The sequence below is a fragment of the Mesoplodon densirostris genome, chromosome 1 (genome assembly GCF_025265405.1).
Source record: "Mesoplodon densirostris isolate mMesDen1 chromosome 1, mMesDen1 primary haplotype, whole genome shotgun sequence".
Classification (NCBI taxonomy): domain Eukaryota; kingdom Metazoa; phylum Chordata; class Mammalia; order Artiodactyla; family Ziphiidae; genus Mesoplodon; species Mesoplodon densirostris.
Window position 1 is genome coordinate 167,534,538 of NC_082661.1, and position 13,432 is coordinate 167,547,969.

Below are 13,432 nucleotides of genomic sequence, written 5' to 3' on the forward strand. Positions count from 1 at the left end.
CTATATACTGACTCCCAAATTTCTATCTCCAATCTAGACCTCTCATTTGAACTCCAGACCTGTATGTACATCCAACTCCCTGTTTGAAAATTCCACCTAAATATTCAAAACTAAATTTATAATCTCCCCATCCCACCCACAAATTTCTTCATCTACTTCCTTTATTATCTTAGTGAGATCAGCTGATCTCTCTTCTTGTTCACTCCAAATTTATTGTAATCATCTTGACTCTATTCCCTTACACTAAATTTAAAACATCAGGAAATATCGACTCTACCTTGAAAATATATATTCCTAATACAACTGCATTTCACCACCTCTACTTCAACCACCCTGGTCTGAGCCACCCACCATCGTTTGCCTAGACTACTGCAAAAGTCTCCTAACTTTACCTTTGCTTCAACTGTTTTCTACCTAGCAACTAGATCAAGACTTTTAAAATTAAAGCCATTGCATGAGACCTTTGTTCAAAATCTTCCAATGTCTTTCATCTCACTCATGGCCTAAATCTCTACAAGGTTTTATGTAATCTGGTCTCCTATTATCTTTCCATCTAGTCCCTACCTCACTCTCTTTGCTCCATCTATCCTGGCCTCTGTGATTTCTCAAACATTCAAAACATATTTCCTTCTTAAGGTTTTTTGGCTGGATGTTTTCTTTTCTGAGATCATATTTACCCAGCTATCTACATGGCTGACTTATTCATCTCCTTACAAGTTTTGCTCAACTACCATCTTCACAAGGGTGTCCCTGGCCATCCTGTTTAAAATTATAACCTGTTTTCATTAGTGCTTTTATTCCTCATCCACCTTCCTTGTTCTTTTGAAATTTATCCATAGTTATCTTCACTTTTAAAGTATTATATATTTATTTATTGTATCTATTGTTTATTACCTGTCCCCCATCCACTCCACTCAGTGAGGACTCTATGAGGACAGGGATTTTTGTTTTGTTTGCTGATGTATCCCAATTATGTACCTATAGTAGCTGCATAGTAAGTGCTCAACTACTGGTGTATGAATAAATATTCTACTAAATCCCAAGAATGATTCCTCCTCAGTATCAAACTACAATTAGAACTATGGAGAGTACATTTCTGAGAAGTTTGGAGTCCCAGATTTAATTAGTCTAAGTTAAAGCTTGAACATGCTGCCCCTGTCAGCCCTAGGTTTGCAAAAAGCCATCAGAATGAAGGAATATAAATAAAATTCATCACCAGTCACACACTGTTCCCTCAGCTGACAGGTTTTTTTTTTTTATTTTATTTTTATAGCAAGCCTTTCTTAATGAGTAAGCAGTATATTGATTTGCATTGTGGTATAGAGTTCCATATGTATGACAAATTAGCATAAAGAATGGATGTATACAATTATAAGTTTTTTACATTTTATGTGAAAGGGTAATCTATTAACTAAAAGTAAAAAGTTAAGGATTTAAATTATAATTTCTTTAGAGAAAACTAAAGGTTAATGCAAAAATATATCTGAAAAGCTAATAAGGAAATTTAAATGGAATTCTTTAAAATATTTAAGTAATCTGAAGTAAAAGCAAAAGAGGAAAAATAGAATAAAAAAACAGGAAGATGTGGAAAACAAAAAATAAACTGATAGACTCACACTCAAACATATCATTGCTAGTGATAAAGGGAAAATTTACTATTTATATGGGTCAATTCTTCAGGAAAGTATACTAATCATAAATATGTAGGAAACTAATAACAGAACTTCAAAATATATGACATAAAAATTCAAAAATCATAGCTGGAGATTTTTTTTTTAAGAATCATAAGATCGGGGCTTCCCTGGTGGCGCAGCGGTTGAGAATCTGCCTGCCAATGCAGGGGACACGGGTTCGAGCCCTGGTCTGGGAGGATCCCACATGCCATGGAGCAACTAGGCCTGTGAGCCACAACTACTGAGCCTGCACATCTGGAGCCTGTGCTCTGCAACAAGAGAGGCCGCGATAGTGAGAGGCCCGCACACCGCGATGAAGAGTGGCCCCTGCTTGCCACAACTAGAGAAAGCCCTCGCACAGAAACGAAGACCCAACACAGCAAAAATAAATAAATAAAGGATTTCATTTCTTAAAAAAAAAAAGAATCATAAGACCTTTTGTTTATTTCATAAAGGAAGGTAAGAGAGCAAAAGTAGAATCTTTATTTTTTTAGTTTCTGCTTTATAACAAAGTGAATCAGTCATACATATACATCTGTTCCCACATCCCTTCCCTCTTATTCCAACAACAGAATTACTCTCTTCTATTCAATATTATACTGAAAGTCCTAAGCATTGTAATAAGGCAAGAAAGATTAAAAAAAATGGATAAGATTGAAAATGAAAAAGTTACACTGTCTTCATTTTCAGACTGCATGGTTATATACATCAAAAACACTAAGGTATGTATAAATAGGTTAGAAAGAATAAGGGAATTTATCAAAGTTGAAGGTACAAAAATCAATTATATTTCTATACACTGGGCATGAACAATTAAAAAAATGAAACAAAAAACTCAATTTATAATAGCACCCTGGAAGTAAATTAAATAACAGATGTTCAAGACTTGTACACTGAAAATATCAAAATATTACAAAATAAATTTAAATAAAGTGTAAATAAAGGGAATAGTATATTAAGTTTATTGATTGAAAATATCAATATGGATGGTTAAGACAATTCACTCCAACTCAATGTGTATATTCAATTCAATTTTAATTGAAAGCCTAGCAGCTTTTGCAGAAAATGACAAGCTTATTTTAAAATTTTTTTGTGGAGAACAGAGTACCTAGAATAGGTTAAACAAATTTGAAAGGCAAGAAATAGATTAGAGGACTTAACAATACCTTATATAATGACTTACTCTAAAGGTACAGTATTCCAAGTATGGTGACAGGGTAAAAATAGACATATTGATTAATGGAACTGAATAGGGAGAACAGAAATAAACATATACAGCCAACTGACTTATTACTAAAGTGTCAAAGTAAGTTAATAGGGAAAAGATACTCTTTTCAACAAAAGTCCTGGATTACCTGTATGGGAAAAAAACCAAACCTTGATTCTTAACTTACATCATGTAAAAAAATAACTTGAAATAAATCATAGACCTAAATATATGAGCCCGAACTCTAAAACTTCTCAAAAAAAATAGGAGAGGGCTTCCCTGCTGGCGCAGTGGTTGAGAGTCCACCTGCCAATGCAGGGGACACAGGTTCGTGCCCCGGTCAGGGAAGATCCCACATGCCGCAGAGTGGCTAGGCCCGTGAGCCATGGCTGCTGAGGCAACGGGAGAGGCCACAACAGTGAGAGGCCCACATACCACCAAAAAAACAAAAAACAAAAAAAGGAGAAAAATTTTTGTGACTTTGAGATAGGTTAAGGCATAAGGCATAAGAATGGTAAAATTGACTTTACCAAAAATAAATACTTTTCCTCTTTGAAAGACACAGTTAAGAAAATGAAAAAGTAAGCCATACATTTAGAGAAAATAGTTGCCAAACATATTCTAGCCTTATATCCAGAAGACACAAAACCTCTTCCATTCAATGATCAAAAGGCAAAGAGAAGGGCAGGGAAAGGAACTGAATAGAAACTGTAGAAAAGAAGATATACCCATGGCCATTAAGTACATGAAAAGAGGGTCATCTTCACTAGTCATCAAGGAAATACAAATTAAAATCACAAGGAGATACCACTATCAACCCACTATAATAGCAGAAATGAAAAAGTCTGACCATACCAAATGTTAGCAATGATGTGGAGCAGTTGGAACTCTCATACTTTGCTGGTGGTGATGCAAAATGGTACAGCCACTACAGAAAATAGTACGGCAATCAGTATTCTATGAAGCTAAAAATACACTTATCCTGTGCCTCAGAAATCCCACTCCTGGGTATTCACTCATTAGAAATGGAAATTTATATCCACACGAAGACTCATGTGTGAATGTTCATAGCATTAGTCACAATAGCTAAAAATCGGAAACCCAACTATTTATCAATTTGTGCATGGATAAATAAAATGTAGAATTGTAGACTACTGCTCAACAATAAAAAGACACACAATATTAATACAAAAACCAAAATGGATAATTCCCCAAAACATTATGCTAAGTGTTAGAAGTCAAACACACAAAAATATACTACATTATTCCATTTATATGAAGTTATAGAAAAGGAAAAATTATGGGTACAGAAATCAGACCATGGTTTCCTGGGGTCAGGGGATGGCAAAAGGGATTGCCTACTAAGGAGCAAGAGAAAACATTTTTGATGGTACAAACAATGATATTCTTGATTGTGGTGGAGTATACCTGTCTGCAGACAATTAACTAAAATTCATCACACTACATGCTTAAAATGGGTGAATTTCATTATGTGTACATGATACTTCAATAAACTTTAAGTCATTATAGGTTCTGTAAAAATATATTACAATATAATAAAAAAAGAGTATAACTATAGATTCAAAGGAAAACTAAAAAGTAATGAGTTTGCTTTTTCAGCAAAGAAAACATCATTGAAAACATCTCTTGGTGTCTTTGAAAAGTTTCATAATAGAAACATTGGAAATAATGCAATAAAAGGCTAATATTGAGGCATAGATGTAAAGGAAACTTAGCTAAATAAAACAAGTAGTTCAAAACAACCCAAAATGCAACAGTGGAATAAATAGATTTTGGGATCCTTAGACTGCTGAATTGATATAGTACAAAATAAATCCAGTAACAGGAATTAGCCCCCCCCAAAAAAAATCTGTCTTGGAATAAAGAGAAAAAGACAAAGAGATAAAGAGAATGATAGGTATAGAAGGCAGGTACTGGAGATCCAACCTAATATTTTAGTTGTTCCAAAAGAGTAAACGTGAATTCCATGAAAAGTAACAATTATCAAAGGGAACATAGAAGTTGTCCTTGAACTAAAATGTCTGAGTCTATAATTCAAATGAACTTACTGAGTATGGATAAAATTAATGAAAGAGGCCAACTACTAGTCAGATCTGTGAAGGTTTTTCATTTTAAGGAGAAAGAAGAAACACATAATGGCAAAATAAATCAGTTTCATAAAATGAACTATAATCAGGCTTATTTTTCTCTCAAACACTTGTCTTCTCAAATATTTCTTATCTTTAACACAAAAATAAAAAAACTCCATGTTAAGTCAAATCGTTCTTCATGTCAAAAGGCAAAAATAAGATATTCTCCTTTATCTTAGAAGATAGCCAACTACTATTAAACTATCCTAAAGCAAACACATAATTCAAAGGGGTTATCCAATTTTTACAGTCTTTGGTTTTTGTATGAAGGTCCTTAAAGACAACATGAAAGAAAAACAGGATATATAATCTATGTATAAGGAAATTTTTTAAAAAGCATGGTTACAAATGTGTACTAGGAAAGCTCACACTATTGTTTAACAAAGATAATTTTTATTCTAAATCTACTTATTGTATTGTAATAATCTAGATCCTTAGCCAGTGATATTTACAGCTAGTAGGTCAAGGGAATTGAATAATCAGAATGGACACCTACCATTTGATGTATGGGAGCTCCTGACCAAATATCAGCTCATTATATGACTCAGGAGAAAATTATAAACTTCTGGAAATAGAGGGACAGAATGAATAGGAAAGATGTGTGCACAAAAATTCCTGTTATGCTTGTGAGAATTTGGAAGTTATTATTTCTTCTTCATTATCAAATGCAAGTTTAATTATGTATTTATAATATTCAGACCATTAATGATTAAGAACATGATTTCTACCTTCCAAATACTACAGAATATAAAAGCAAAAGTCTATAAAACAGAAGATGAAGCATAATAGAAATGACAGAGAAACAGCATATAACATGAAACAAAATAACAAAAAGAAGAATGCACATATTAGTTACTATAACAAATATGAAGGGATTAATCTGCTGTCATACTAAAAACTCAAATTCTACAATTTGGCTAAAGTCATCATCAAGCTTTGTTACTTTGAAGGCTACAATATTAAAATATTAAAAGAAAATATGAATAAGATTTAAAAATCAAATTAACAGAAAAAACTGAAGGGACTATTACATAGGAAAATGTTGATAGTTTTATGTTTATTAAAGTTATAATTCATAATAAAATAACAATTTTAATTTGTGTGTATCAAACATCATACCACAATATAAAGCAAATACAAAGATAATGTGATGTATATGTAATTGTAGTGATAGAAATTATCATTTCTCTGTCTTTAATCATGAAAATGATGGAATATAGAGTCTATAAACAGTAAAGTGAATAACCACATTTCATCTTTCAGAAAGAGAATATGACTTATTTCAAACGTATATGAATCAGTTATAAACAGTTGACCATATACTAAGATACCTAAAAACTTAAAAACATAAGAGAAATCATGGAGGGATAAACTTTAAAACATAAAAATAACTATAAGTAAATAACAAGAAAACAACATAAAAGCTAAGTATCTTCTGTTTATTAGAAACCATGTACAAATGAAATGCTACTTAAAAACTGAGACACTGATGAAAGTAATTAAAGATGATACACACAGATGGAGAGATATACCATGTTCTTGGATTGGAAGAATCAAAATTGTGAAAATGACTATACTACCCAAAGCAATCTACACCTTCAATGCAATCCCTATCAAACTACCACTGGCATTTTTCACAGAAGTAGAACAAAAAAATTTCACAATTTGTATGGGAACAAAAAAGACCCCGAATAGCCAAAGCAATCTTGATAAAGAAAAATGGAGCTGGAGGAATCAGGCTCACTGACTTCAGACTATACTACAAAGCTACAGTAATCAAGACAGTATGGTACTGACACAAAAACAGAAATATAGATCAATGGGACAGGATAGAAAGCCCAGAGATAAACCCATTCACATATGGTCACCTTATTTTTGATAAAGGAGGCAAGAATACACAATGGAAAAAAGACAGCCTGTTCAATAGGTGGTGCTGGGAAAACTAGACAGCTACATGTAAAAGAATGAAATCAGAATGCTCCCTAACACCACACAAAAAAAGAAACTCAAAATGGATTAAAGACCTAAATGTAAGGCCAGACACTATAAAACTCTTAGAGGAAAACATAGGCAGAACACTTTATGACATAAATCACAGCAAGATCCTTTTTGACCCACCTCCAAGAAAAATGGAAATAAAAACAAACAAATGGGACCTAATGAAACTTAAGAGCTTTTGCATAGCAAAGGAAACCATAAACATGACGAAAAGACAACCCTCAGAATGGGAGAAAATAATTGCAAATGAAGCAACTGACAAAGGATTAATCTCCAAAATATATAAGCAGCTCATGCAGCTCAATATCAAAAAAACAACCCAATCCAAAATTGTGCAGAAGACCTAAATTGACATTTCTCCAAAGAAGATATACAGATTGCCAACCAACACATGAAAGGATGTTCAACATCACTAATCATTCAAGAAATGCAAATCACAACTACAATGAGGTATCACCTCACACCAGTCAGAATGGCCATCATCAAGAAATCTACAAATAATAATTGCTAAAGAGGGTGTGGAGAAAAGGGAATCCTCTTACACTGTTGGTGGGAATGTAAATTGATACAGCCACTATGGAGAACAGTATGGAGGTTCCTTAGAAAACTAAAACTAGAACTACCATATGACCCAGAAATCCCACTGCTGGGCATATACCCTGAGAAAACCATAACTCAAAAAGATTCATGTACCACAGTGTTCACTGCAGCACAATTTTCAATAGCCAGGACATGGAAGCAACCTAAGTGTCCATCGATAGATGAATGGATAAAGAAGATGTGGCACATATATACAATGAAATATTACTTAGCCATAAAAAGAAATGAAATTGAGTTATTTTTAGTGAGGTGGATGGACCTAGAGAGTGTCATACAGAGTGAAGTAAGTCAGAAAGAGAAAAGCAAATACCGTATGCTAACACATATACATGGAGTCTAAAAAAAAAAAAAAAGGTTCTGAAGAACCTAGGGGCAAGGGAGGAATAAAGACGCAGACATAGAGAATGGACTTAAGGACATGGGGAAGGGGAATGGTAAGCTGGGACGAAGTGAGAGAATGGTATTGACATATATACACTACCAAATGTAAAATAGATAGCTAGTGGGAAGCAGCTGCATAGCACGGGGAGATCAGCTCGGTGTTTTGTGACCACCTAAAGGGGTGGGATAGGGAGGGTGGGAGGGAGACATAAGAGGGAGGAGATATGGGGATATAAGTATATGTATAGCTGATTCACTTTGTTATACAGCAGAAAGTAACACAACAATGTGAAGCAATTATACGCCAATAAAGATGTTAAAAAAATAAAATAAAAATTCAAAAAAAGAAAAAGAAAAGGGAAATGGTGATTTTCTGAGCAACAGCACTCTTGTTGTCAGGAAGGAAGGAGAAGAGAGTTAGGTGCTATTCACAGAAAATGCACTGGATAATTTTGTTAAGTATATGTTATAGGTTCCAATGCATTTTACATTAAAAATAAGTTCGACTCCATTACTCATGTAGGTTGGAAAAAAAAACCTACAACTATGCTATAAAAAAATGTATAGTATAAGTCTTGAAAGTAAAGAAGTTCATGTTCTGTTAGGAGAATTCTACACATTTCTGGGATGATAACTTGAAAGTTTTCCCAGTATGGTATTGATCAGTATATTATTATGCTTTTCTTAAGTATTAAAATAAAACCTAGTTATTTATTTTTTAAAAACCTGCAAACTTTTTTGTTGAAGCTATGATAAAGGCTTGATATCCTCAATATATAAAAATCTTATAACAGAAATAGTTACAAATGGAAACACAAAGTGAGAAAACTCCTCTAAGATGAAATACATATAGCTAAGAACTATGTGGGAAAAAGTTCATTCTCACCAATAATCAAAAAATATATGCTAAGGTCAGAAAATATTTTCACCTGTCAAATTACAAATAATTTAAAATATATAATACTCAATGTTGACAGGGTCCAGATGAATAGGGCACTCTCATATATATCCGGTGAGAGTGTACATTGATAACAACATTTCTGGCAACATTTTGACAATATCTGCCTTGACACAGTAATTTCTCTTCTGGGAATGTTTTCTAAGAACATTATCAGAGCTATGCATGAGTCCTTTTGCATTAGAATGCTCATTTCTTAGCTAACTATAATAATGATAGATGCAAGCAAACTGAATGTCCAACATTAGAGGAATGGTTAAACAGTTTTTGTACAAACTGTACAATATTATCCAGACATTAAAATACATATTTTTGAAGAATATTTATGGATGAGGTATAATGTAGAATAAAACAAAGCTTGATACAAACTGCGTATTGCCTACATGCCATGACAGACACATTTGCTTATCCTAAATCCATTCTCCCCTTCCTTTTTACTACCAGGACCCCAATATGCATTTATGAAAAGAAACCCATTCTTGGAAATTAAAATTTAGATCGAAAAATACAACTAAAAATATAGGTAGAATAGCTGATTAGACATAGCTGACAACATATGAGTGAGCTAGATTAGGTAGAAAACTTCTCTCAGGGTGCAGCACAATGGGGAAGAAAAGTATGAAAGAGAAGTTGAGGCATAGAGGATAATTCCAGAGGAAGAGAAAAAAAAACATATTGGAAAACAGGATAGCAAGAGAAGCAAAGATCTTCAAACTGAAAGGGCAACTGAGCGCTCAAGCAACGTTAATTTTAAAAATATTCTTTAGCGTCTGATCTGGATGAGTTTTTTCTCTGATCCTCCTAGGTTATCCCAGATTCCAGGACCCAATCAGTTCTTGTCTCTCAAGTCAGACTCCCCCTAGAGAAAGACCCATTTTGAGAAATGGCAGAAGAGGAAGAAATTGTACAGAGTTGGATCTTGCTCTGTAGAACTCCAACTAATCATGCTGCCTTAGCTGTGCCACCCAGCTTCCACCTCTCGGCATGGGGCACTCTCAGTGCTGCTCTCACTTTTTGTGATTTGATCTTCCTAAATGTCCTGCCCACCATGCTAGCCTGTGGCTTTCCTCTTCACTTCAATTCAGGTGACTTTTTATTTTTCTATGATTCTTCAGTTTCTCATCCACTAAGATTTTCCCTGTGCTCATTTTTGTTTGCTTGCTTATTTATGTCTTGCATAACTGTTTTAATTAATTGTTTTCTATTAATTTCTATTAATTGAGCATAAGGCAGGGGAGTCTTCAGTGCCTACTGAGCCAGCAATTTTGAAATCAGAAATCCAAACATGTCTTTTTACAATTCAATTAGTGGAGGATTAATTAGGGAATCCAGCGTGGGATAGAGGCTGATTAGGCTAAGAGGGTAAGCAAGTACCCCGAGTACACTGCAGACATCATATACAGGATATTCTGGGCAGCAATACCAGTCTCCTTAGCCTGTGTGATGCTAAGATAATTCCCCACATTCATTGGCTCAGATACTGGGTGGGACCAAGACCACGATGGAAGACATCAAATGTTTTGGTTGAGTGAGGTGGGGAAAAGCAAGGGCAGTTGTTGCTATCTTAATACTGTTTAGATTACCAGGCCTGATTGCCAGCAAAGTCTTGATGGGATCTTTAAGGCATTCTACATGTAAGATCATGTCATCTGCTAACAGAGGTAATTTTACTTCTTCCTTTTCTATTTGGATGCCTTTTATTTTTTCTTGCCTAATTGCTCTTCCTAGGACTTCCAGTACTATGTTAAATAGAAGTGGTGAGAGTAGGCATCCTTGCTTTTTTTCTGATCTTAGAGGAAAAGCTTTCAGGTTTTCACTGTTAAGTTTGCTGTTTGCTGTGGGCTTTTCATATATAGCATTTATTAGGTTGAGATAATTTATTTCTATACTTGGTTTATTGAGTGTTTTTTTATCATGGAAAGGTGTTGTATTTTGTCAAATGCTTTCTCTGCATCTATTGAGATGATCGTATGCATTTTATCCTTCATTCTGTTAGTATGGGGTATCACCTTGATTGATTTTTATATGTTGAATCATCCTTGTATCCCAGGGCTAAATCTTACTTGGTCATGCTGTATGATCCTTTTAATGTGCTGTTGAATTCAGTTTGCTAGTGTTTTGTTGAGAATTTTGCATCTGTATTTATCAAGGATATTGGCCTTTAGTTTCCTTTTCTTGTAGTGTCTTTTTCTTGCTTTGGTATCAGGATAATTTTGGCCTCATAAATGAGTTTGGAAATTTTCCTTCTTCTTCAATATTTTGGAAGAATTTGAGAAATATTGGTATTCTTTTTTTTAATGTTTGGAAGAATTATTTAGTAAAGACATCTGGTCCTGGACATTCTTTGTTGGGAGGTTTTTGATTACTTATTTGGTCTCGTTACTCATTATGAGACTATTCAGATTTTCTATTTCTTTATGATTCAGTCTTGGTAGGTTGTATGTTTCCAGAAATTTATCCATTTCTTCTAAGTTCTCCAAGTCACTGTCATATAATTGTTCACAGTAGTCTCTTATGATTTTCTGTATTTCTGTGGTATCATTTATAATGTTTTTCCTCTATAATTTTAAATTTTATTTACTTGTCTTTTCTCTTTTTTCTTTTTATTAGTTTCTGATTTATAACAAAGTGAATCAGTCATACATATACATCTGTTCCCACATCCCTTCCCTCATGCATCTCCCTCCCTCCGACCCTCCCCATCCCACCCCTCCAGGCAGTCACAAAGCACCAAGCTGATCTCCCTGTGCTCTGCAGCTGCTTCCCACTATCTATCTACCTTACGTTTGGTAGTGTATATGTGTCCATGCCTCTCTTTCGTTTTGTCACAGATTACCCTTCCCCCTCCCCATATCCTCAAGTCCATTCTCTAGTAGGTCTGTGTCTTTATTCCCGTTTTACCCCTAGGTTCTTCATGACATTTTTTTAAAATTCCATATATATGTGTTAGCATACGGTATTTGTCTTTCTCTTTCTGACTTACTTCACTCTGTATGACAGACTCTAGGTCTATCCACCTCATTATAAATAGCTCAGTTTCGTTTCTTTTTATGGCTGAGTAATATTCCATTGTATATATGTGCCACATCTTCTTTATCCATTCATCCGATGATGGACACTTAGGTTGTTTCCATCTCCAGGCTATTGTGAATAGAGCTGCAATGAACATTTTGGTACATGTCTCTTTTTGAATTATGGTTTTCTCAGGGTATATGCCTAGTAGTGGGATTGCTGGATCATATGGTAGTTCTATTTTTAGTTTTTAAGGAACCTCCATACTGTTCCCCATAGTGGCTGTACCAATTCACATTCCCACCAGCAGTGCAAGAGTGTTCCCTTTTCTCCACACCCTCTCCAGCATTTATTGTTTCTAGATTTCTTGATGATGGCCATTCTGACTGGTGTGAGATGATATCTCATTGAAGTTTTGATTTGCATTTCTCTAATGATTAATGATGTTGAGCATTCTTTCATGTGTTTGTTGGCAGTCTGTATATCTTCTTTGGAGAAATGCCTATTTAAGTCTTCTGCCCATTTTTGGATTGGGTTGTTTGTTTTTTGGCTATTGAGCTGCATGAGCTGTTTATAAATTTTGGAGATTAATCCTTTGTCAGTTGCTTCATTTTCAAATATTTTCTCCCATTCTGAGGGTTGTCTTTTGGTCTTGTTTATGGTTTCCTTTGCTGTGCAAAAGCTTTGAAGTTTCATTAGGTCCCATTTGTTTATCTTTGTTTTTATTTCCATTTCTCTAGGAGGTGGGTCCAAAAGGATCTTGCTGTGATTTATGTCCTAGAGTGTTCTGCCTATGTTTTCCTCTAAGAGTTTGATAGTGTCTGGCCTTACATTTAGGTCTTTAATCCATTTTGAGCTTATTTTTGTGTATGGTGTTAGGGAATGATCTAATCTCATACTTTTACATGTCCCTGTCCAGTTTTCCCAGCACTACATATTGAAGAGGCTGTCCTTTCTCCACTGTACATTCCTGCCTCCTTTATCAAAGATAAGGTGACCATATGTGCGTGGGTTTATCTCTGGGCTTTCTATCCTGTTCCATTGATCTATCTTTCTGTTTTTATGCCAGTACCACACTGTCTTGATTACTGTAGCTTTGTAGTATAGTCTGAAGTCAGGGAGCCTTATTCCTCCAGCTCCGTTTTTCGTTCTCAAGATTGCTTTGGCTATTCAGGGTCTTTTGTTTCTCCAAACAAATTTTGAAATTTTTTGTTCTAGTTCTGTGAAAAATGCCAGTGGTAGTTTGATAGGGATTGCATTGAATCTGTAGATTGCTTTGGGTAGTAGAGTCATTTTCACAATATTGATTCTTCCAATCCAGGAGCATGGTATATCTCTCCATCTATTTGTATCATCTTCTATTTCTTTCATCAGTGTCTTATAATTTTCTGCATACAGGTCTTTTGTCTCCTTAGGTAGGTTTATTCCTAGATATTTTATTCTTTTTGTTGCA